At 33.6% G+C, this 23,481-nt stretch overlaps 2 pseudogenes; both read left to right on the top strand.

Annotated features, from left to right (window-relative positions):
- The first annotated feature begins 9,597 nt into the window (after positions 1-9,597).
- LOC141506373 (PX domain-containing protein kinase-like protein pseudogene) lies at positions 9,598-10,142 on the top strand (annotated as a pseudogene).
- A 177-nt stretch (positions 10,143-10,319) lies between these two features.
- LOC141506366 (PX domain-containing protein kinase-like protein pseudogene) lies at positions 10,320-11,197 on the top strand (annotated as a pseudogene).
- The last annotated feature ends 12,284 nt before the right edge of the window (positions 11,198-23,481 follow it).

Raw genomic sequence — 23,481 nt, 5'->3', positions numbered from 1 at the left:
GGTGTTAGAATAGATAAGGTACCAAAGCAAACAAATTAGAAAGAATAGCTGGTTTAATAATAATAATAGTATTTACATGTACATGCATAAAACAGTTATGTTAGTTTATCATATTTTCTAAACAATACTGTGAAAAAGATGCTATTATTATTTTCATTCTTTTAGATAAGGAAATGGAGGCTAGAAGGTATTAAGAAACATGCCTAGGGTCTCACAGCTAGTAAAAGCCTGAGACATAATTTATTCTCAAATTTTACTGAATCCAAGTCTGGGGGTCCATTACAGTGAGCGACTTTTCCTTAATTAGACCAAGTATACTCAGAGGAGGTGAATTCCAGAAGCTACAAAATTGTGGGAAATCAATTCTCAAAACACTTGGAAGTGGGAAAGATGCCATATGTTTTTGAAAAAAAAACCACATGGACCTCATTATTAACAAAAAGGGAGCAACAAGAAATGTTAATAATTTTGTTTCCTTTTCTTTTCTGAAATTCACAAAATAAGCTACTTATATATATCAAAGGTGTCTTTGGTGAAAGTTTGAGGAGAAAATAGTAAGACTTTTGCAAATGATATTCTATAGCAAATCACATATACTTGCCTGAAATGTAAACAGATCACAAAATTCCACTGTGCTAATTGTTTGTTGGCTACAAAAAAGTATTTAATTTAGAAAATTACCATCTTTATTAAAGATCCTTATTCAACAATGTTTACATGCACGTCAGAGTCTTAGAATGCTTTAAAAGATATAACAACAAAGTTGACTTTAATAACTCTGATAATATCAAGGAAAGCATAAAAAGGAAGATATGTATTGCATTTCTTGCATACTAGCATAATTTGCAAACAGAATTGAGAAATCTCTAGAGATTATGAGGTCCTATCTTGCACTCAGTCTTTCTTTGGCATTCCCACTCCATCTACACACACACACACACACACACACACACACACACACAGTAAAAGTTCAAAATTGGCACAAAATCACATGACAAATCAAGAGTTTTGCCATGCAGATTGTACAGTTTTTTCTGCATAGTTTCTTAGCCAGAAGTTATGTCTACTGTTTCATTCCTTCCAACTAAATTTACTTCATTATTTTCATTCATTTGGGACAGAGCAGGTAAATGCCCTTATTTCAAACTCTATGATGAATTTTCTAGGTAGTCAAGAGTGCAGAGGCTCTATTAGCGTTCCAAAGTTGAGGTGACCTAGTCTAAGCTGCCATCACAGTCAAATATAGTAAAGTGGGGAACAAATCTTTGAGAATTGTGTTTGTTGCCCAGGAGCCTGGACAGTTGCCATGACTCCACTTCTTTCTCCAGCTTTGGTAATACTGAGCAAAGGGTTTTAACACTCATATTTTCCTCCTACTTTTCTCCCCCCAAATAATCACTGTGCATATATTATGGAATTCTCTCTACATTTCATCTGTCAAATGAAAACAACTTTGGGGAAGCAGATTACTTTGGACAAAGCAGTTTAAGAGTAGCTTTTAAATTTTTTTAAAAATTTTATTCTTTAGCATTGCTATGGTTTTAAATATAAAACTTGTTAAGTATATTATATATCAATAAATTACATGGTCATTAAAAAGTAAATTGTCTAAGTTTTATGAATAAAGTTGTTTTGTCATGAATCAGAAGGCAATATCAAAATGAGATAGGGGGCTAGAGAAAGGAGATGGAAAAATTTTGCTATCGCTAGTTTTACTAATTTTGGAACATCTTTCACATAGTGTCTTAAATCTATACAAAACGTGACACTAGTGGTAGTTGGCTGAGAGAGGGCTTTGGCCAATAGGAAAGGATGAACTTTATTGTGTGTAGTTAGAGCACCCTCTGGTGGCTTATCTATATATGTATATTATATAGCTAAAGCTCTCTCTCTCTCTCTCTCTCTCTCTCTCTCTCTCTCTCTCTCTCTCTCTCTCTCTCCCCCTCTCTCTCCCTCTCTGTCTCCTTCTGTCTATCTAACTACCTATTTGATATCTCCTTGCTGATTAATAATTAATGTGCCAAATTAATGTTTCTCAGTAAGTTCAGAAAACAAGGTGAACAAACTGTGTATGGATTAGAATATGTCTGACAGCATCCTGAAATGTATACTTAGTTTATTTATCCTGTCTGTTGCATTAAAGTGACATCAGTTTAGAACTCTTTTCTTCTCTCTCTGTATTACAGGTTCTTAAGCTGACATTTGCAAATTCCCAAGAAGTTCATGGAGAGATTTCAGAAATTTTGTGAAACTGGATAGGGGAAAAAAAACAAGCAAACAAAAAAAACCTCCTCACATCTTTAGTTTCACTAACTTCCAAGCAAAATTTATCATCGTCTTCAATTATTTAAAACCATTTTAGGAAGGATTATGTAGGCTTCACTGGAATGACAAAAAAGGTCCATGACATAAATATGTTAAGAATCTTTGCTCTTATATAAACTCTCCTTTTTTCCTGCTTCAATTATTTCTATGGAGAAAGTCAAATATCTATAATTCTCATCTCTCATTTGTATCTCAGACATATATACCCTGCTCAACATTTTTATTTAAAAGTTCCAATCCAACTTGTCCCAAGCTGAATTCATTCTTTTGTTTTGTTTTGTTTTACCTTAAACCTACTACTAACTTCATCATTTTATTTGTAAAATCATCTACCTACTTTCTCATTTTTAAAGTCTTATTATCTTTAACTCCATTTTCTTATTTATAACAAGTTAGTTACATCTTGTCAAATTCATTTTTTTCAACATCTTTCTTCTGTAAACACCAATTCCTACTACCATTTTCTCATTTTAGACTTTTATTATTACCATTTTCCTAGTCTACAGCATAGCCAAATCTCTCATAGTTAGTGATCATTACAATATTATTATTATGCTCAATGATCACCCAGTTCTCCTCACTTTACTTTGCATCAGCTTAATATAGATTTTGCCATGTTTTTCTGAAATCAACCCTCTCATCATTTCTGATAGCACAATAGTATTCCAGCACAATCAAGTGCCACAGCTTATTCAGTCATTTCCCCAGTTGATGAATGTTTCCTTGATTTTTAATTGTTTACTGCCACAAAAAGAGTAGTTATAAATGTTTTTGTAAACAAGTTTTCTTTGATCTTTTTTGGGATACAGACCTAGTATGATATTGCTAGGTAAAAGGATATGTACAATTTTATTGCTCTTTAGGTATAATTCCAAAATTTTTCCAGAATAGTTGGACCAGTTCAAAATTCACCAATAGTTAATTAGTGTATCTAATTTTCTTAAACTTCCCACAGCATTTCTCATTTCTGATAGGTATAAGATGGTACCTCAGAGTTGTTTTAATATTTATTTCTCTAATCAAAAGTTATTTAGAGTATTTTTTGCTTATGAATATAGCTTTGGTTTCTTCATCTGAAAACTGTCTGTTCACATCCTTTGACAATTTATCAATTTGTCCAAGTTCCATTCTCTGAGAAATGGATTCTTTGTCAAAAAAACTTGCTGATTTTTTAATATTACTTCATTTTCTATAGGACCTTTTAGCAAAATGTATTTTCTTCAATTATCCCTTTTAAATAGGTTTATTTTTGGTTTTGCTTGTCAAATCATGATTGCTACCCTTGCCCTTGTTATTTTAAGTGAAACATATTGGATTCCGCAATATCCCTTTATTTTAATTACAAATGTATCTTTTTGCTTAAAGTATAAACAATGTATTGCTAGATTCTGGTTTCTAATATATTCTGTTATCTACTTCCGTTTCATTAGGTGAGTTCATCTCATTCATATGTACCATTTTAATTCCTCTGCATTTCCCTTTATTCCATTATCTTCTTTCTCCTACCTCTCCTTTTATCCTATTCCTCCTCAAAAGTCTATTTTGTTTCTAATCGTTACCTCCCTTTAACTGCCTTCCCCTTTATCATCCCCTTTCCTTTTTTCCTCTCCTTCCCATTCCATTTTCTTATTAGTGGTTATATTTCTATACACAACTGTTTGTGCATGTACATTTTTCCTTCTTTTAGCCAATTCTAATGAGAGTGAAGTTCAAGCATTGTCTGCTACTGGCACTCCCTCATTGTTTTCCCCTCCATTTTAAAAATTCTTCTTTTCATGTCTCTTTTATATGAGAAAATTTTTCCTGTTCTATCTTTTCCTTCCCTCTTTTTCCAGTGCATCCCTCTATCTTCTACTCTTATTTTTTATTCTTTGGAAATAATTCCAACATAATCAACTTACACTTAAGACCTCTATCTATGTAAACTCCTTTTAACTGCCCTAAAAATGACAAAGTCCTTAGAAGCTCGCTCTCTCTCTCTCTCTCTCTCTCTCTCTCTCTCTCTATATATATATATATATATATATATATATATACACACACACATACATATATGTATGTATATATATATATATGTATATATGTATATATCAACTTCCGATGAAGGAATGTGTACAGTTTAATTTTATTGAGTTCCTTTCATATTTATCTTTTTGTGCTTCTCTTGAATCTTTTGTCTGAATGTCAAATTTTCTATTAACCTTTTTTTTTTAAAAAAAACATCAGGAATATTTGAAAATTCTCTATTTCATTAAATGTAAATTTCCCTTGAAATGTTATATTCAGTTTTTCTGGATAATTTTTGGTGGTAAATTTAGTTCTTCTGCTCTTATCACATCATATTCCAAACCCTCCTAGCCTCGAACATTGAATCTTGTGTGACTCTGATTGTGGCACCAAGATGAATGGTTTCTTTTTTTATTGTTTTAAGTATTTTCTCTTTGACTTGGGAGCTCTGGTATTTATAATATTCTTGGGATTTTTCAATTTGAGCTCTCTTTCAGAAAGCAATTGGTAGATTCTTTCAATTTACATTTTAGCCTATGGATATAAAATATCAGGGTAGTTTTTCTTGATGAACAACTTTTTCTTGGAATGTTATTGTGACTTGAAGCTTGTATTGTATATTTTCAAACTGTAAGGGCTGAGGAAAAGAGCACAGGATAGGGAAATAAAAACCTTTGGCTCTGCCAGTGACCTGCATGCCTTTGTCAAAGTCATTCAACTTCTCTGACCTTCAGTTTCTCATGTTGTAAAGATTTGGGGACATGATTAGATAATTTGAAAAAAATTTCTCCAAGTTCTACATTCCATGATTCTACACATTACTAAGGGACAGAAATCTCTAGGAAAAAGTCATCTAGATGAAGGACAATGAGAATTAGCAACAGTGGGAATAGTAGGGAAAGAAGAGATCATAGAGTCTCAGATTGATAAAACTAATTGAGAGCTTAGAAATTATGAACTTTCTCATTTTATATATGAAAAAGCTAAGGCCAACAGGTCACATTCTCCAGGTCACCAAGCAAGCCACTTGGACAAAACTAATATAAGAATAAGAAATTATTGGTCCTTAATGCTTTTTTTTACTGATTTTGATTTGTAGAAGCAGAACAGAAGAATTTAGTAACTTGCAGGGTGGACAGGAAAGAATCAAGGTTGAAATGGGGTTTCAAATAGTGTGCTTGAGTTAATGATGGTGAGATGAACAGAAATAGAGGTATTAGAAGAAAGATTTGATAATGGTGAAGAACAATGATGAGACTGAATAATGACATATTTGAAATTCTTGCCTCATCTTATGTTAATCATTGGAAAACATTTTCTTGAATTATAAAACTGGAAAGCAAGAAAGTTTCATGTTATATTTCATATAATTTTAAAAAGAATATGAGAAAATGTATAATTCAACTTGTTTTTTTAAATTTTATATTGTAATTTCTAACTTTTAAAAGATTATTTATATTTAGCACCAAGCATGGAGATGAAACATTTGCACTTGGAATTTAAAATACAACATCTAATTTGCAAGTAACAGTTAGTATTTAATACAGTACTTTTGGAAAATGTGTGGTATGGGGCCCTGACAAATGCAAGTGGTCACCTGTTTTAGAATTGATAGTCTTAGGGAACTGCAAAGGACAACTTTTGTATTGTTTTAAGGTTAAATGTTTTAATTTTTTTTAAGTTTATAAGATACTTTTCATTTGTTAGTTCTTTTGATCCTAACAATAGCACTTTGAAGTAGGTGCTAGAGCTATTATTTTACCCATTTTGGAGAAGTAGAAACTGAATCTTAGAAAAATTAAGTCAGTCAGTAACCATTTATCAAGTGCCTATTATGTGCCAGATACTGAGCTAAACTCTAGAGATACAAAGAAAAGCACAAAAGTAGTTTCTGCTCAAAAGGAGCTCAAAGTCTAACTTTTTTTTTAAGTTTTTACAAGGCAGTGGTGTTAAGTGATTTGCCCAAGGTCACACAGCTAGGTAATTATGTGTCTGTTTGAACTCAGGACCTCCTGACTCCAGGGCCAGTGCTCTATCTACTGCACCTGGCTGCCCCTCAGAATCTAACTTAAAAAGAACAAACAAGGATAAATTGGAGTTATTCATAGAAGGAAGATAGCAGAATTAAGGGGAATCAGATCAAGCTTCCTATCTTAGTTGTAACTTGAATGTGCTATCTTTATTTCCATTTTGAATTTAAGGACATTGAGGCAGGTTAAGTCACTTGCTTAGGATCATACACTTTGTATGCAAGGTTGGATTTGAGGTGATATCTTCCTAATTCCAGCCTTAGTGCTCTCAGTTGGGAGTTGCTAGTACCTTCTAGAAGAAGATATTCTGTTTTTCCCACTACCAAGTGGGAGTAGCTATTTTTTTGTTGACTGTGTAGCTGGAACAGTCTTTATCTTTAAAATATCTTTATCTTTCCCACTGTGTCTAGTGGGGTGAAAGTCCTGTGTGATTAAGTGTGATTAAACTGATACTATTCTGTCCCTTTAGTTTCTCTGATACCAAGAATTAGACTTGGAATTTTCATCTATTCTGTTTTTCCTTTTCAGTTCTAGGCATGGAGGGTAAATTCCCTGGATGCTAGAGTTCAAGTTATGCTGATCTTGCAGAATAAAGATTCCAGGTCAATGTTGTTGCCAATTCACTAGGTAATTCCTGGTGTTTGGATGTAAGCCAAACAAGACTTGGGATTTAGAAATTGATGGGGTTATAATGTCTAGGAATTGAAATATATTGTGAACCTAATCCATTCCCTTTTCCCAGAGACTGAGGGGAGGTAGGAATGATTATGCTTTTTAAGTGTTGAGTGAAGAATATTCATATATTTGTTCCATGTATACTTTTAAAAAATATTTATTTAAGGCAATGGGGTTAGTGACTTGCCCAAAGTCACACAGCTAGGCAATTATTAAGTGTCTCAGGCTCCATTTGGACTCAGGTTCTCCTGACTCCATGGCCAGTACTCTATCCACTAGGCCACCTAACTGCCCACCTATGTATACTTTTGAAATAAACATTTCTTTGTAAAAACTAATCTGACTGTTAAGTGATGTATACTTTTGAAATAAACATTTCTTTGTTAAAACTAATCTGACTGTTAAGTGATTAAATGGAAACAGGGTTCTGGCCACTCTGAAGCTTGAGAGGGTAGAAAATTAAGGTAGTGTCAGAGAGATGGGACACTTTTTTAAGGGTAACAGAGAACCTCACATAACTATGTTCTTTAGACAGTGGGAGCTAGGCTAATTGTGACCTTTACTAAGAAGGACACAATTGGTAACTCTGACATTAATAATTTTATCAGAAGGGCCATTTAATTTCTGTAGCATTTTTCAGGGATTTATGTAACATCCTCAGATAAGAGTTTATGTCTAAATTGGTCCCATTCAGATTTTATTCCCCCTGTTCCTAGAGGCTTTTGAGAGTTGGAAAAAAGTATCTGACCTATATGATGTATGGAGAGGAGGGTGGCCTAGATCCTAGATTAGTCTTTTAAATAAGCAGCTTTAGAATAGTGTTTGCCTACATTACATGAGGAAATAAACAAAAACACGTTCTTACCACAAATTCATGACATATTTTTAGTGATTTATGTATGGATAACTCAAAAAAGAAACAAAAATAAATATTCATTTATGAAACTTTTATGAGATGAAGATTTAGCTTTTAACAGTAAAGAATTTTGAAGTTAGATGGAAATAACTATAAATCACAGTATACAATTGTGTGAACTATTACAAGGGTGTTGTTTACTTCCAAGACATATTTTTAATAGTAAAATACTAAAAGATCATGTTAAATATGTCTAAGAATAATGATATTCTGTAATACGGAGATATCTGTGCTTACTAAAAAAAAAGCAATCATCAAACTAATCCTGGAATTCTGTGGATTGATGTTAGGTCTTGCCTACTCCACATATAGTTGACTTTTTTTACTTCGATTTATGAATATTCCCATCATAAACTGTGATATACAGTGACATCAGTAAAAAAAGTTGGGAAAAAAGGTGGGATGCATGAAAATATATTGGAAAATGTGATTAGGAGAAAGAAATTGCTGATTACACAAAAGCCTCATGAAGATTTTCTTTAAAAAAGAATTAGAAGGCATTGGGTACTGGACTTGATGACTATGGTATTACACTATAAAGAAATTTATTCACTATATTTTTACAGACAGGAAAAGGATGAATGTGGGCATTATCCTTATTCAAATGTCTGTGTATCAACTAAAACAAAATTTGTAAGAAAAAAAACCAACCACCACCCCCAAAAACAAGAATAAAAATAATGATAAAATATATGGTATAAAATCTAATGCTTTAACCCTGAAGTGTTTAAACAAATTATTGAAATTTTTAAAAATGAGAAATGGACACTTCAGATTCAAAAAATGACATAAATAACAATTATAATAATTTCATTCAGAAGTTTAAACACTGAAACAATTTATCACAGCATTTGAACTAAAAAGGGACTAGAAAACACCTTAGTCAACAGGTATTTCAATTACTTGCCAGAAGAGAAGATTGTTTAAATCAACTCTAGGTTAAATTATAAACTTATCTGTAATATCTTCTGAAGAAGGATGATGGACAGTTATTAGTACTATTCTTTCACAAAGCTGAGAGAACCAGTGGAGAACAAAACAAATTTAAAGAAGATTTGGCTAGATATTCAACCTAGCAAAGTAAAGTATTCAAGGAAGAATATGGAAAGAAGAGTATAAAAAGAAAGAATAGAAAACATTTGTAAAAACAAAAAGTTTGAAAAATTTTCTCCATCAAGGTTAGAATAGCCACCAAACTTGGGCCCTAAAATGACAATCCTTGGGGAGGCTTATGAAGAGGGAGAAATGGCCCCAAAGGGAGCAATGGTGGGGAAAACCAACCAAATTAGACCAATTAAATGTAGAGGCAATTTGCACTGGAAGTTAAATTATGAAAACATTGTATATAAGATATCTTGGTGTTGGAATAATCTGCATCAGTATAGACCAAAACCCATCTATGACTTAGATAAATCTAAGGAAATTCCTTGAGACCCATAGAATTAATGCCTTTTGGGGGGTTTCTAATATCAAAAATTTCACAGATGTGATTAAATTTACCTCTTACTGAATTGGGGCAGAAACTGACCCAAGGAAGAGGAGGACTGGGAAAACCTTCATGAAGAAGCAGCCAGAGAACAAGGTGCTGCTGAATCACACTGCGCAGCTAAGTGTAGAGATCCAAGCCAGAGATTTCACTTGCAGATGGAACACATCATTTGGATGAATGGAGGAATTTCTGTAGAAAAGAGATGGCAGATTGTGAAAAGAGGATAACTAACAAGATTCCAGGTCTAAGTCTATTTCTTCTTCCCTGCAAAATTGTTTAATATTGTGGATCATGAGCTCATAACAGAAAAGACTTCAGAAGTATCTCAATGTAATCACCACAAATCTTATATTGTCTATATGTGAGCTAGTTAAGAAATTTTTAGACCTTAAACACTATTCTGCAAATTAGCCAAAAATTGCAGCATGTTTAAATGGTCTTTCAATAGGAACCAAAGTAGAAGGTGATGAAACCACTGGAAAGATATGGAATGGAGGATAAGGAAGAGGTATTGCTTAATAAAGAGTAAGAACCATGCAAAAAATCAGCTTGGAGTCTGACCTTGTTTGTGACAAGTACCTGACAGATAAAGATTTTCAATGGATATTTTTTTTCTTTTTTTCACCCTCACATTTATTGAGTCACCTTTACCATAGCAATGAATCTTCCACTTTGGACATTTAGGATGGTCAATGAATGACTTAGGGCAAGTCATCTAACCTTGTTTGCCTCAGTTTCCTCATCTGTAAAATGAGTAAGAAAAGGAAATGGCAAACCATTCCAGGAACTTTGCCAAGAAAATCCTAAATGGTATCAGGAAGAATTAGGACATGACTAAAACAAAACAAAACAAAACAAAAAACTGAGCAACAAAAATATGTTTAATGAAAAAGGAACACTGAAGGACCTCATCTACAAAGCAAAAACAGAATACTGGTTCCTTAAGAAATTTTGCAATCTAAGAAGATCAAGGGTCCTGAATTCCAGTAAATAAAAACATTTGAATTGACAAATATTAGCGTCATTAAAGTTTCTTTATGTAAAGAAGTTTCCTTATGGATATCTTCATTCTTCCACTGTGATGCTGGAGGAAGACACATACCATTTGCTGGATCTGAGAATTTCTTTTTCTTTTTCTTTTGCAAGGCAATGGGGTTAAGTGACTTGCCCAAGGTCACACAACTAGGTAATTATTAAGTGTCTGAGGCCGAATTTGAGCTCAGGCTTTTCTGACGCCAGGGATGATGCTCTATTCACTGCACCATCTAGCTGCCCTGATCTGAGAATTTCTTGTTGAGACTCCCTTCCTTCTATCGATGCTATTTCTCGCAATTTAGAAAAATTAATAAATTAGAAAGTGTAGGTGCCCATTGCTTTGGACACTTTATGAGATGACTTATAGTCACCCCCTGACCCAGTACTAATGGACCTGTTCCCTCCTGCACCATCCAATCAGGAAGCCTATAAGAACTAAATGCTTATGGTCTTTCATTTCTTATAGATGCCATTATTCAATGATGCTTTATTAACCAGTTCAAAGAAACTGCAGTTTAAGATCTTCACAAAGTTAAAGAAGGCATTGAAAATTGCCAAAGAATGCATAAGCTAACTGAAAAGCTGAAAGTGATTTCCCAGTAGAGAAAGCTGACAAGAACTAAGTTACACTCTAGCTTCAGGGAAGATAAAAAAATAAGAAAGATTTTAGCCTGAAAGAAATAAAAATGCTCAGCATTTGAAAGCAGTGAAAACACTTGACCATATGCAGCAATTCAACTCAACAGTATCTAGGGCAAATTCCCCAATGATGTCTCTAATCATATTCAACTTCAACTGCTCTCTACTGTAGGTATGGTGATGTAATTACCCTCACTTACACTTCCCCTTCTACCAAGGGCTCCTGTTGCCTCCCTCACTCTCTCCCATGGATACACCAATACCACTGCTCTTTCCATATCAGTCCTAGAACACAGACTCTTAATTAGCTCCATTCAAAATTTTCAAAAAGGCACTTTGAAGAAAAGAGAAAACTGTGATCACAATGTCCATGATTTGCTGAAGTTGCCATATTTAAGGTTTTTTTTTCCTTCTGACACTTCCTTTTGCACTCCCACACTTACAGGTTGAATGAATGACTATGAGTCAGGAGGGTAGCACTGCACACACTTCCAAAGGAGAGAATCTTTTTAAGAGGGAACTGATTCAGCAAGGAGTCTGAGTGTGAATGGCAACCTTGGCTTCTTTCCCTCTCCCCTCCCCTCATCTTTTTGAGATGTTAATTGTTTTACCAACTGAATCAGAAAGCAGGTCAATAGTGACAATATTCATTACATGGAAGCAAATGTATCTTGTGTTGTGATGCCTTCTTTCCCCATAAAGAGAGCAACAGGGAAACAAATGTGCAGTGAATATTTTAATCTCTTTAAAAGTACTTTCCGGTCTCTTAAGCCATACCTTCCACTTTTGTTGATTCATTTTTATTTCTGCTATTTTCACAAGAGCACTTGACCACAAAGTACCATGGTTGAGTTTAGAAGACAACCTAAGCTTTTGATTAGCCCTTAAAAATGGTGCATGTGTTCTGTGAATTTTAACAAGCACACTTGTTGGAATTTGGGATATTTAAATAGCCCCTGTAGCCCCTAAATTACTTTCTAATTAGATTCTTTTTGAAAAGGGACTAGAGAGAATGTTAATGGGATCAATCAGATAGAAAACACTTCAAACATTTTTCAATGAATAAGTTGAAGATAAGGAAAGTTTTCTTATAATGTGAAGTTAACAACTATAAGAAATGACAATTTTTGAACAACTGGACATAAAAACATCTTCTTAATAATTTGGATACATTTGGAAGGATCCCTTAGTTTATGATTTGCTTAAACCTTTAAATAAATTGTACTTCAAAGGATTATAGATAATTCATTTTTAAATTCAAATCTACATCAGTATTTGTTACTTTGAAGAAAGGATGTCATTGTGTATACTGTTTCATGTAACCTGTGATTTATCAATTGTATTTTTTATTAACACAATAAATCATGTCAAGAGAACCTGGCTATATAAATGAACTAGGTATTTCAAGACACTATGCCATAGGGATTCTTGGAGATATCATTTAGTAAGAGTGAAGGGATTTACACAGTATTTTTCCCAAAAAAATTAGTTTCCTTTTTCAAGTCCTATTTTTGTCATTCTTAATTTCATAATGTACTAATTTCAGTTGTTAAAAAAAGTTCATTTTTTTCTGTCTTCAACTCCAGTACTCTACATATTTTGCCATACTTCCTCTACTTATAAAGTTAATGTAATTAATAGATTCCTGGGAAGCACTTTCCTGGTCTTCACAGAGTAGGTGACCAATTTATTAGTCTGAAAATTTTAACAATGAAAATTGTGATCTGTTTTCAATGAGCAGGAATCAATGAGAAGAAAGACAAAGAACTATGCTATATAGTGGAGAGATCCCTGATCTCAAATTATCATATAATAGAAAAAATGTTGGATTTTTTAAGTCAGAAAACTCGGTGGATTTACAAGCCAACTATGCCCTGTCATCAGGAGTTTACAATCTAATGGGAGAAATAATATCCAAACAAATATATACAAAGAAAGCTATAGAAAAGATAAATATGCAATTATCAGAGGGAAGAACTGTAATTAAGAGGGGTTGGAGTAGCTTTCCTATAGAAAGTGGGATTTTAGTTGAGACAGTGGAAGCCAAGGAGTTCAGAATTCAGAGAAGAAGGAGGAAGAGGGTTTCAGACATGAGAGGAATGACTGGAGAAAATGCCAAGAGATGAGAATTAGAATACCCTATTGCTGAAACATCTGAAACCAGTGTCACTAGATGAAGAAGATATGTCAAAAGACTTTGAATACCAAACAGAATATTTTGTATTAGATCCTGGAGGCAAGGGGAAGTCAATGATGTTTGTTTGAAGTAACTTGTGCTTAAAAATCAAGTTAATGGATTAACAAAGGATGGAGTGGATTGGTGAGAAACTTTTAGGTAGAACAAACAGCAGGTTATTGCAATAATCCAAGCATGAAGTGATAAGAACATGTACTAGGCAGAGTGAAGGCAGTCTGTTGCAAAAATGAAACCAACCACTGACAACAGATTGGTTATGGGAGATGAGAGAAATGAGGAAAACCAGGACAACATCTAGTTTGCATGTCTGAGGAATTGGAGGTTAGTGTTATACTCTACAGTAATAGAACAAGTGAGGTGGGTGGGTAAGGAGAGATAATGAGTTCCATTTTGGATTTATTGAATTTAAGATATCTACTAGTTATCCAATTCAAGATGTTTGAAAGGCAATTGGAGATTTAAGTTTAGGAGTCAGTAGAGAGTTTGAAGCAAGACAGGTATATTTGAGGATCATCATCACAGATATGGTCATTAAATCCAATGAGAGATCATCAAATGAAGTAGTATGGAAGGAGTAAAGAAGATGGTCTAGGAAAGAATGTTGAGAGACATCTGGGATTAGAGAAGAGAATTTGGAAGAGAATTCAACAAAGGAGAGAAGGAGGGGACAGTCAGATAGTTGAGAGGAGAATCAGGAAAAAGTAATATCCTAAAGAGAGTATCAAGAGGTGAAAGTAATTAGTAGTGTCAAAGTCTACAGAGAAGTCAAGGAGAATGAGGTTTGAGAAAAGACTATTGAATTTCACAACTATGATGATTGATAATTAGAAAGAACAGCTTGGATGTAATAATAATATTGGAAGCCAAATTGTAAAGAGTTAAAAACAGTGAGAGGAAAGAAAATTTTACGAAAAGGTAAAATGCCTTTTGAAGGAGTTTAACTACAAAGAATAGAACAACAGGCAAGGATGGAAGGATAAAGTGAAGGCTTTTTCAGAATAAGAAGGACATGGGCATATTTATAGCTAATAGGAAATGAACCAGTAGACAAGGAGAGATTGAAAGTAAATCATAGGCTTCTCTGGACAGCCTGCTCAGGGGGAGTGTGATTCCCCCAAATAAGCTCTCCCACTCTTTCCTCTGTCTTAGCCTAACCCAGCTTGTGACTGTTCCTTTTTAACTCCACTATTCTATTGCAGCATGCAATCTAGTTGTTTCTCCAGAGAATGTAACTTGTGAAATTTTGGTCACAACTTGTGAATTTTTAGTAGTGACCTGTGAACTTTTGTAGTAACCTGTGAATTAAAATCTAATCTTTTTCTCAAAAAAATAAAAAGAAAGAAAGAAAGTAAATGATAGAATGTAGATGAAAATGGGGGCAATCTATTGGAGGAGACAAGATAAAAATGAGATCACTTGAACAAGTAGAAGATTCAGCCTTTGTAAGGTTTAAGGTCACTTCATTATGTGAGATAGGGATGAGGCAGGAGAAAATGATAGAAGGAACCTGAATGAGAGATGAGAAAGAAGGGATGAGAGGGAGGTTACAAAGAACAGTCTCAATTTTTTTTCTATAAAATATGAGACAAGGTTCTCAACTGAGAGAGTTGGGGCAGAGGAAGTCAAGGTACATTTGAGGAGTAATGAAAAGATTTGGAAAAGCCAATGTGAATTTATAAGGAAACTAACAGAATTACTTAGTAGCAGTGAGAGGCCAGTTGAAGTTACATAAATTTGTAGTGGATTCAGTTTGAAAGGTTGAATGATTTTCTCCACTTTCATTCAGTAGCACATAGATAGGAACAAAGACAATGAATGGTGGCAGTGATCCAAGGCTGAGGACTGACAGAGTATAATCAATAATATGATAAAAGGGGTGGTAATTCAAGAGAAGAAAATAGTGTAGAATTAATTGGTTCACTAAGAAATACAGATGAGAAGAAGAGAGAGTAACTAGTGCTGGGGAAATGGTTAGTACAGGGGGTCAAATGATTGAAGATCACAGGATAGATGAAGACTAGTTGTGGAAAGGAAGGCAGAAAGAGAGGTAAAAAGCCAAAGTATCATATGGATAAGGGGATTTCAGAATTTCTATACATAGAGGTTCTATATTTGTGAGTACTGTGGAGATCAAGGTTATCACCATCATTGTGTGCTGCTAAGATTGGTTAGGTAGTAGCTCATAGTGAGTAAATTTAAGAACTGAGTGATTAGAGAATTTAAGGGAAAATCAATGCAGAAGTTTCCTAGTATGATGGCAAGAGTTAAGAAGGAAGGGGCGGCTAGGTGGTGTAGTGGATAAAGCACCAGCCCTGGAGTCAGGAATACCTGGGTTCAAATCTGATCTCAGACACTAGCTGTGTGGCCTTGGGCAAGCCACTTAACCCCATTTGCCTTACAAAAAACTCAAAGAAAACCCAAAGAGTTAAGAAGGAGAAAAAAATGTGTTAGATAATTATCAAACTCTTTGAAGGGAATGAATATAGATTATTAAATGACACTTTTATGGTGATTTTGCCTTAAAGTTTGTGAAGTTTTTTTATACACAATTGACTCTCACATCAAAGCTGTGAGATATATACTATGAATATCATCCTTTGTAATTTACCAATAATTTCCCTCCTCCTTCTTCCTCCCTCCTTCCCTCCCTCCCTTCCTCCCTCTCTGCCTTCTTTCCTTCCTTCCTTCTTTCCTTCCTTCCCTTCCTCTTTCCTTTCTTCCTTCTTTATTTTCTTCCTTCTACCATCTCTGACTCTCTTTTGTCTTTTGCAACCCTAACACTTCATATGTGAAGGAAGGCAACGTGGTACAAGAGAAGAGCACTGGACCTATAGTATATGGACGTGGGTTAAAATCTTAACTATAAGGTCTATTTCTGTTTGATGTTGGGCAAGTGACTTGACCTCCCAATTTATCTGTAATTGATAAAATAAAACTGAAATATCTTGACTTGCTCATACAGTGAATATATGTTAAAAACTGGACTCAAAAATCAAGTTTTTCTAACACTAATACTAGTCATATGATTTACTGTGCCATGTTGCCCCTTCTTTGAAGATCATCCTTCCCAGATTGATCTTTATGATATAGTGGTATGAATGTGTCACATCACTAATCAGAAACATTCGATGACCCCCTCTGAATAAATGAGAAAACTGATTCTTCAATCTTTTTTTTTGAAACAATATTTATCTATATCTTGTTCTGGTTTTGATTCAATATACTGTATACAGTGGATTTGTTTACAATGACTAATATGGAAATGTTTCTTATGATTGAACATATATAACCTATATCAGTGTTTACATGTCAGGGAGTAGGGAGGGGATGGAAGAAAGGATAGAATTTGGAGCTCAAAACTTAAAAAATGTTAAAAATTATTTTCACCTTTATTTGAGGGGGAATAAAAAGATTAAAAAAAGTAATTTCTTTGAACTATGTCAATTCTAACCACACATTGTATGAATATCTTATTATTCTTGAAATGATTTACAGATAGACAGATTTAGATGCAGGAAATAGAGACCATAATTTCATGTGTCCCTTTCCATTATCTTTTTTTTAATCAAAGTGATAGAGAGATTCTAGCTGTGTGCTGTGTGAGCCAATCCTGACTCAGAGGGGGGAAAAAAGTCTTTAGAAAAACAGACGTTTTCAGCATATTCCCAAATGCCGTCTTTTTGCCTCCCTAAATGCATTTTGGATTATCATAATCCCAATTTATAGAAACAATAATTTTCAAAACAATACTTCTTGCTATGTGAAAATGGTACTGTGCAATGGATAATAAAAATTCCCTCCTGAGTAACACAAAGTCATTAGTTCCAGATATTATGCTCTTTTTTATTCTCTAAGCATCAGACTTGTCATTTTAGCACATATACAGCAGTTTGAAAACTCCTATAACCAAGATCATTTATTAATCCTTTTCATTTACTAAAAACAATTCAGATTTGAGTATTCAGAAGAAAAATATTCTTGTTTTTAAAGTTTTTTTGCAGGAATGATTATTTCAATTTATATTTTGAGCCTTTCATTCCAACAAGATTGTTCTTTCAAAGGTCAAGAACTACATCAATATCTAAATCCAATGTATATTTTTTCAGTCCTCATCCTTCTTCATTTCTCTGGATCATCTTACAGTTGCTCACTTACTCTTTATTGATATCCTCTAATTCCTTGATTTCTATGACAACAGATTTTCATGGCTTGCTTCCCTTTCCAGATAAAACTTTTCTATCTCCTTTGCTAGTTCCTATTTCTCCTGTTATTTTCTTAACATAGGAATCCTTCATAATTCTCTTCTTAGTTCTTGTCTCATCTGTCTATATAATTATCTCTCTTGAATTTGGAATGAGAAATGAGAAGACAAGAGATATAAACTGTCTTCAAATAATTAAATATCTGTCTGTCAGATAGACAAAGATTAATAGGTGTAACTTATTCCACTTATGCCTAGAGATCAAAATGAGGAGCAACAGGTAGAAGGTACATAATGACAGATTAAATTTAATGATGGGGTGGAACAGACCCAAACTTCCTCACAATTAGAGTTAATCAAATTTAGAATGGATATGCTTTGGAGTTTTCTGTCACTAGTAGTCTTCAAAAATGGGTACATAACCACTTATTGGGGGTGAATTAGAACTGTTCATAGAGAATGAATACACAGGGAGTGAATCTTATTCTTGTGTAAATTAAAATAGATGACCCTTGAATTTTATTCCAACCCTTAAATGCTGGAATTCTATAATCTGATCCTTTCCTATAGAATCAATTGTCACCTTTATGTGGAGCATCCCCAATTCTAAATGTTCAGCACTGAATTTTCCCCTAAAATCCAGGTGATCATTTATGCAGCTCTCAGTGGCATCTCAAGTTCAGTTTGGTGAAAACCAAATACATCTTCTCCTTCCCAAAATCTGTTTTTCTTTCTATTTTTACTCATGGTAATACATAAATTTACTAACAGTCATCTGTCAATGTTGTAGTCCTTTGTCTTTTCTTTCCACAAATTAGTCTTCAAGTTGTAAGAATTTTACCTTCCTTCTGGGAATCCTTTTGGGATAGTCAGGTGGTGGGAAAATCTACCTTCCCTTAGGTGTACACTCTCCCACCCCCCACTTTCTTCTGTTGCCTAGGATATTTGAATGCTCCCAGGGCTTGGATATAAGACGAGTTAACAGCTCTAATCCTTTTAATGATAGAGGGGATGCCAAGGCTTTATTATGTACTCTATTAAGATCTAATCTTGCCTTCTGACCTTTCTCTTTTCCTTGTAGTCACCTGACAATGTCATCCAATCTACTTAGCTAATCAAAGGAAATCTGGGACTGTAGCTGGCATGTTATAATGTTTGTCTTTTATTCTTGAAGAAGGCTACAACAACAGGGAAGTGATGCCATGACAAGTACATGGATTGGATTTGAGTGAGGGGGGATGTGTTAAGTCACCAGCCTTACTTCCTCCTCCAGAACCATCTTGGTCCAGAGGCCAGCCATGAATCAGGATGATTGGATATGACCCTGAATGTGCGGAAATCAGGGTTAAGTAACTTTCCCTGTTAAGTAACAGCAGTAAGTGTCAGAGGCTGTGTTAGAACTTCCATCCTCCTGATTCCAAAGCTAGCACTCTATCCACTGCACCTTCAAGCTTCCCTAGCTGACATGTTAGGACTTCCAGGACCTTCCATTTGTCCTTCAGTTGAATTTTCTTTTATGATCATTTTTAATAGGAAGATTTCCATATGCACTGGATTCATCATGTCATGACATGACTCAAAAATCTTCAATGATGCCCTATTGCCTATAGAATAAACCCCAAATTCCTTAGAACCCTTGACAAGTTGACTGCATACAACTACTTTTATCCTGATCAATTCATATGAATACTCTAAACTCCAAACTAGATTACTTGCTATCCTTTCAATATCTCATATACTCCCCATTCAGGAAGTTCACTAGGTCTTCACTGTACTATGTCTCAATTTCTAAATCAAATATTATCTTCTTCATCAAGTCTGTCAGACAGTCGATAAATATTGATTAAAGCACTTTCAAAATATTTTGGAGTTGCCTTGTTTCCCAGAGTTTTAATTTTTTGTCTAGAAGTGATAGTAAATCATTGCCAAGGTAATATTATAATCATACTCTAATTCTCTAATTTAGCAACTTCTAATTTTCAGAGAATGGATAATAATAATAATAATAATAATAATAATAATAATAATAATAATAATGAAAACAACTAGTATTTATATGAAACTTTAAGGTTTTAAAATCTCTTTATAAATGTATCATTTTTAGCTTCATTACAACCCTGAGAGATAGTCTGAATTATTCAGGGAACATACTGGAAGAAGCAAAATCAATAGTCCAGATGAGAATTGTTCATGGCATGAATTACAGTTGCAGGGAGTTGTTACAGAGGTAGAATTGACAATATTGGCAATTTTGCTATAACTTGATGCATGTTTTCCCTCAAAGCACCATCCCATGCAAAATTGAGCAATAAAAAATACAGAAAGCACAGAGTTTTGGGGGAAAATAGAATAAGGGGCATAATATTCAAAAATGTCCTCAATAACACAGCAAAAACAAACAAACTACAAATCCTATTTTAAAAAGTGGCACAATTTTATTTATGTTAAATAATTAAGAAATATATAAATACTACAATAAATTGTGGTCATCCCAACAACCCTGGATTACTATTTGGCCTGCATCTTGGATACATAAGCAAACTGGGCAGACTGCAAGTGACAATCTAGGGGTAGAGTGGGGGGAGTAGGGTAGTGAAGCCAGGGTGACAAGAAACCATGGCAGAAGGAAGCAACCATGGAGGTGGCATGGATTAGCTCCTTACCACACCCTTATCTCCCACTGCAGCAGAAGATGTACAATAAATGCAGAACTTTGCCTTAAAAAAAAATCTGAAGTTTGCTTGTAGAACTGGGATGTGGAAATTTATATATTAGAAAATGATGCAATTTTCTGAGTTTTCTCAGTGTTTCTTTGGGAAAAAATTTGACAGAAGCCAACTTGAAATTTGAAATATGTTCAACATATTCCCTAATAGATGAATCAAATTGGAATAAATTTGTGGTGTTTTGAAATGTACTATCATAACTGCTTCTACTTAATATCCAAGTATATTGTCAGGCTCAACTGAGATAATATATGAAAAGCATTTTGAAAATCCTTAAATGCTAGAAATGTGCTATTGATTATTATGATCATTTTTATTAATCAATGGTCACCAGGTTTAAAGTACAGGATGATTTTTTTCCTTGAATCTTCTACTACATTCTTGCTGAGCTCAAGCAATGCTTATAGAGCAATAGAAGAATATCTTGGTAAATATCTGACAGTCAGATTTTCTTCAGGGAAAAAATATTCACACACACACATATATATATACATATATATATATAATTAATCTGCATTATTAATATTTTTTAAAAAATCTAGACAATGAACAGTCAATAAATCAAACCCTGATTTATAGCAATTCCAAATTTTGGAATTTAAATAACAGCACTGAAAATTGAACAACGAATTTTTACCCACACCACTGTTAATGATTATTAGGGTATATAGGGTAAGAGTGAAAAATTGAGAAGGACTCCAGTTTGGGGGATCTGGGAGAATGGAAAAATGGTAACACTCAGTAAAAAAAAAAGAAGGGAGATTAGGAAAAGGATTTATCTAGGAGAAAATACAGTGAATTTTATTTGGGATATGTTGAGTTTGAAAAGTCTATAGAACACCTAGGTAGAGATTAGCAGCAGCAGAGAATTGGTGATATAGAATTAGATTTTAGAAGAAAGTTGATAGGAGAAGATGTACATTTTAAGATCTTCTATGTAGATATTATAATTGAATAACTAGAATCTGATGATGTCATCACTAAAGACTGTATAATGTACAGAAGAGGATGGAGGGAGGACATTAGACTCCTATTTGAAACTCACATACTTTAATTTGTATTCATATTTCCCCATATATATACATATATGTACATATATACATGCTTGCAAAGCAAAAATGCATGTGTGTGTATAAAATATATATATATATATATATATATATATAGTTATATATCTAAATATACACATATAACAAGTTCTTTGAGGGCAGGAACTCTCTCTGTGGTGTTTGTGTGTGTGTGTGTGTGTGTGTGTGTGTGTGTGTGCGTCCATGCTTTTTTATCTTTATGTTCTCAGAACTTAACAAAATGACTTCTACAGAGTGAAATGTTGAATGAAACATAAAAAATACACATCCCCTATGAGACTCAAAATTTCTGCAAGACTATAAACTAACTGAGAGGCAAATCTCCCCTTAGCATCAACCATAGTACAATGAAAATAGTGGATAAAATTAATAGGATTTGTAATTTTAAGGTCAGTAATAATGAGTGAGCTTCTTGTATCAAAAAAGTGCATGAAATTATCCATTTATTTCAAATATTCTTCATAGTCCTATCATATATTTTATAATCATATTTTGAAATCAAGAGTTACAAATAAACAAGGAAAAAGTTGCATAAAGGACATTATTTCATTGTGAATTTTGTTTACTTGATAAACTATATTGTGGGAATATCTTGGATAGATCTCCATTGTAGTGAGAAATACAGCTATGTGTGAAGTAGTATTTCTGGTTATAACTTCCTGAGAGAAGATACTTTGAAATGTGTGAAAAAGACTCTCTTAATCACACATTACACACAGGTTGTCCTTATTTTTCTTGCCTATAAAATGCTATTGAATCCTATCAAGCAACATTACTCTGCTGTTCTTCACTCAAATCCTCTGCTAAAGATGAGTTGTTTTTTTTTTTTTTGCCATGTTGACATTAAGGAAGCAGGGCATGTCAAATAAAAATAGCTGTCTTTTCAGAGGGATGTGATTTATTATCTGCATTGCAGAGAATGGGAGGAAAGGAAAAGAAGGGGAGAACAAAAGAAAAGGAGGGGGGGGAAAGGGAAAAAAAAAGTAATAGCAAGGACATTTATTGCTCTCCAGGATAAAATGATGGTGTTTATTCTCCTCAGGGTTATAAAAATCTTATAAAAATAGCTGAATACTCTTCTTTTAGTATACAAGGTGTTTGTCTGGTTAATATTTTGAATGCTTGTTTCCATGTTCTTCAGATGAACTTCTTAACTCCCCTTGCCTAGGACATTAGCAAGAAAATATGGAGAGAAATTTTTTTTCAATCACAGGGAGATTTTAAACTAGAGTTAGTCTTCTATATTAGTTCAAAAGTGACTTTAAGATAATCTTCTCAAAACCAAGAAAATTGCAAGCATTGCTATTAGAAAAATAATTTTATTTAGATAAAATAGAATTAGCATTTATTATTAATCTGTTCTTGCTTAAAATAAATTAAAGAAAAAATATTCCTCATTTTGAGTCAGAATTATCATTTGGCTAGTCCAATGGTCGAGCCTTAAAAATGCAAAGATGCATTCTTAGACCACTTATATTTAATAAAAGAATTTGACTTAACAACTTGGAAAGAAAATTCATCGACGGCACATTTGTTCATGTGGATGAAGCTCCCTTCATCTTCCAAAAGGAGAGGAATTAGTCAGAATGGTTGTGGTGACTTTCTCGAAAGGCAAGTTCTTTACTCCTGACTCTCTATGGATTTTCATGATTTGGGTTTTGGGTGATAGACTGAAACTGTTTAGTTGATTAAATCTTGATGACAGTTTCCTTCAAGGGGAATTAAAAAAGGAAACAAACCCAAACTTACATAGTCTTTATGAATTAGATCTTGCTCCTACTATACCCAGAAATACAATACACAGGAAATAAAAACTTATTGAAGACAGGATCCTCTATTTCTGCTAATCTATTGTTTGTGTGATAAAATAGTCAATTGCATCATCAAAATTATGCAAGATTATCTTCCAAAAAGTTATCTGATCGCATTCCAAATAATCCTCATATTTACTATGAAAATAAAGCATGAGAAAAGCAATTTAAATAAGCTCTACAAATAATATAATCAGATTTAAACAATTTAACTCATAAAATTCAAAGCATTTTCAGATGTCAAGTTGAAAATATCAAAGAATTTAAAAATAAAGAATATTCAAAGATGACTCCAAGATAGAAATACTTAAAATAGTGCATTATAGTATGTACTTTCAGTAA

Source organism: Macrotis lagotis, chromosome 1, assembly GCF_037893015.1.
Source record: "Macrotis lagotis isolate mMagLag1 chromosome 1, bilby.v1.9.chrom.fasta, whole genome shotgun sequence".
NCBI lineage: Eukaryota > Metazoa > Chordata > Mammalia > Peramelemorphia > Peramelidae > Macrotis > Macrotis lagotis.
Note: the sequence above shows the minus strand (reverse complement) of the source record. Positions and strands in the feature narration are given on the sequence as shown.